This window comes from Cucurbita pepo, unplaced genomic scaffold (assembly GCF_002806865.2).
Source record: "Cucurbita pepo subsp. pepo cultivar mu-cu-16 unplaced genomic scaffold, ASM280686v2 Cp4.1_scaffold000139, whole genome shotgun sequence".
Lineage (NCBI taxonomy): Eukaryota > Viridiplantae > Streptophyta > Magnoliopsida > Cucurbitales > Cucurbitaceae > Cucurbita > Cucurbita pepo.
Genome location: NW_019646439.1, coordinates 31,215 through 34,778, shown reverse-complemented (window position 1 = coordinate 34,778; position 3,564 = coordinate 31,215). Strand labels below are relative to the sequence as shown.

Sequence of the window (3,564 nt, the reverse complement as noted above, 5' to 3'; positions counted from 1 at the left end):
ATACTCTTATTTAGGCATCGGTTAGGCATATCACATGTGTTTGTATTTTTCAGGTATAGGTTAGGCATCAACGTACGGATGGTGACGCCGCGACAAAAGCCATGTTACTAGAGGTAGGGTAGACACAATTTATGTCTATTTAGTAGTCCTTAGGTTAGTTCAGGTCAATGTTTTTATTTTTCATTATTTTATCTAAACTTCACATGATTTATTTTTTGCATTATTGTTTTAAAGATTTTATTAGGAACGTGAGAGCCCATGACACCTTTTATGAAATATTTTATATGAATATTTGGGGTACACATTAATCGCTATAGTAACAACTTTACTCTAGTATGTCATGTGAAAGGGCCCTCACCTCATGTTTAAAGAAGACCCAAAATTAGAGGAAAAATGTGAATGAAGCTTGAGTTCCCCGTAGTGCTTGTCATGAGCGTGTCAAGCACTCCCACACCTCGATAAGTGGCATCATTCACAAAAAAAAAAATAATAATAATAAAAATAATAATAATGTAGAAAGAGGTGAATATGAGAATACTCGGTAAGATAGATAGAGGTAAGATTTGAAACNATTAATAATAATAAATAAAAAAATAATAATGTAGAAAGAGGTGAATATGAGAATACTCGGTAAGATAGATAGAGGTAAGATTTGAAACTCCGGCCAAGCCAAACCCACAAAGATCGACGTCAAAACCATCATGTTTTGCCACAAAAAGAATCGTGGAGGTCTGTACAAACATCAAGGACGGGTTTCGGCATCTCATACACGTCGTACACCGTCGGAAGAGGAAAAGAGAATTTCAAGCTTTTGGGACCTTCACATATTTGAGAATTTCAGGCCTCTTATCTGCCGCAAATCTCAAATAAATATTTCAGCATTTGGTGTAAAATTATTTAGCAGTGATGGATCTTCAAACAAATTACCTTCGTTTTACATAACATTGAAATTATTTAGTAGTGATGGATCTTCAAACAAATTACCTTCGTTTTACATAACATTGTGTTCCCACAACCTCTTTTTATCTCATGACCTTGATGATGATAAATAATTATGAAAAGTAACATGAGACGTAACAATTTACTTATTACTTTCTACTTGTTATAGTGTATACTTGCATATATTCTTCTGAATTTGACATCATATTATTATATACACCCACATCTGAGCTGGAAGAAGGAGGAGCCCTGCATTAGGAACCGTCACCGCCGCCAGCAGCTGCACCCCCTGAACAAGTAAATTTCGTAACACCACGGACTGCGGATTCGACGCTGGATGCCGATCNTGCAACACCACGGACTACGGATTCGACGCTGGATGCCGATAACGACGATGATCTGGTAGCCAGGTACCGGAGGATGGACGACCTAGTGGGAGGAGGTGATATTTCAAATGTTGCAAACCATTGGGAAATTTCATGGACTACCGTCAGAAGATCCACACCTACATCTAAAGTGATTTTTGGGAGTTAGTGACTCATTTAGATTCCAAGGAGTCGACCAAAATATGATTAGCTTATTCTTTGAGGGATGGTTATAAGTCATGGTTGAATACTTTAGCATCAGGAACAATTGACTCTTGGAATAGTCTAGCAGAAAAGGTTTGATCAAATATTTTCCAACCACTAGAAACACACGGTTCAGAAATGAAATTGTTGCTTTTCAAACGTTTGAAGATGAAACTTCAAGAGAAGCTTGGGAAAGATTCAAGGAAATGCTTAGAAAGTGTCCTCACTATGGATCACCTCATTTTATACAAATGGAAACTTTCTACAATGGATTGAATATTGCTATTAAACAAGTGGTGGATGGTTCTGCCAATAGAGCTATTTTGTCAAAGACAAGCAATGAAACATATGAGATTCTAGAAAGAATAACATCTAATAATTGTCAATGGGCTGATGTGAGGAGTAATCTAGGAAAGAAGACCCGAGGAGTACTTGAAGTTGAAGCTTTATCTTTTATTAACGCTCAATTAACTTTAATGACTAATATCTTACAAAATCTAGCATTGGACAAGGCTTAGTGACCAAAGCACCAGTCCAAGCTGCTGTAGTAATGACCCAGACAACAATTGAATCTTGTATATATTGTGAAGACAAACAGACAACAATTGAATCTTGTATATATTGTGAAGACAAACACACTTTTGATCAATGTTCAAGAAATCTAGCCTCAAATTTTTATGTGGGGAATCAAGCTAGTCAAGACAACCCGAAAAATAATCACTTCTCAAATACTTATAATCCGTGGTGGAGAAACCATCCAAATTTCTAATGGAATGGACAAAGCTCATAAAACCACCACCCAAGGGAAAGGAACTAGTCAAGCTCTAGGTTTTGGATTACAAGATCAATTGGCATATGATCCTCAATAAGCCACCACCCAAGGGAAAGGAACTAGACAAGTTCAACACACACTTGGAACATCTCTTGAGAGCCTAATAAAGGAATATATGGTGAAAATGATGTTGTGATACAAAGTCAGCAAGCATCATTGCAAAATTTGGAAATTCAAGTAGGTTAATTCACAACTGGGTTACGAAATAGACCTCTTCGCAAGCTGCCAACAGACGCCGAAACACCAAAAAGAGAAGGCAAAGAGCAATGTCAAGCAATAGAGTTGAGAAGTGGGAAAGAAATACCAAGCAGGGGATAAAAAATTAAAGGACACGATGATAGTCACTCTCAAGAAGTTACTGTATAGAAAGAGTACAACAAAAATTATGCAGAAACTACTGTACAGAAAGAGCAAATAAAAAATTATGCAGAACCTGTGTAGTCTCCTAAAATGCAAACAACATTTAGTAATGGACAAGAAAATAGAACATACACACCAACACCAAATTTTTCACAAATAATGAAAAGAAAGAAAGAGGAAGCCCACTTTGATAAGTTTATAGATATTTTGAAGGAAATTCATATAAACATACCCTTAGTGGAAGCTTTGAAGCAAATGCCAAATTATGTAAAAATCTTGAAGGATGTGCAATATTGAAAAACAAGATACCACTAAATGAAGAGTGTAGTGCAATATTGAAAAACAAGATACCACTAAAAGAGAAAGAGTGTAGTGCACTAAATGTATAGTGTAGTGGATCTTATTTTTCCGTATTGCACTAAACTCTTCATTCAACACTATTAACTTGAATTCTTAAAATTTTCTTCGATTAGTGAGAATACCCTTCAAGAATTTGACATAGTTTGTCATTTGTTTCAAGGCTTTCACTAATGGTATGTTTATATGAATTTCAAAAAATATATCAATGAACTTCTCGAAGTGGCCTTCCTCCTTCTTTCTTTTTATTCTTTGTAGAAAATGAGGTTTTGGTATGTATGTTATGCCCTCTTTTTCACTGTTGATTGTTGTTTGCGTTTTAGAAGACTACACTATTTCTGCATAATTTTTGCTATGCGTCTTCTGTCCAACACTTTTCAACTTTCTCTACTGTATGTTAGCTGTCTCTAGGGATGACTGTTACATATTTTCTTAATTTCACCTACCTTGTTGGGTATTTCTTACTGTTCAATTCTATTGCTTGACATTGCTCATTTTCTTCTCTTT

At 35.7% G+C, this 3,564-nt stretch overlaps 1 non-coding gene across 1 annotated transcript; it reads right to left on the bottom strand.

Moving 5' to 3' along the window:
• Positions 1-1,637: 1,637 nt before the first annotated feature.
• Positions 1,638-1,743, bottom strand: LOC111784028. The gene has a single exon (XR_002813463.1). It is a non-coding gene; the product is annotated as a small nucleolar RNA R71 (small nucleolar RNA).
• Between the last annotated feature and the right edge of the window lie 1,821 nt (positions 1,744-3,564).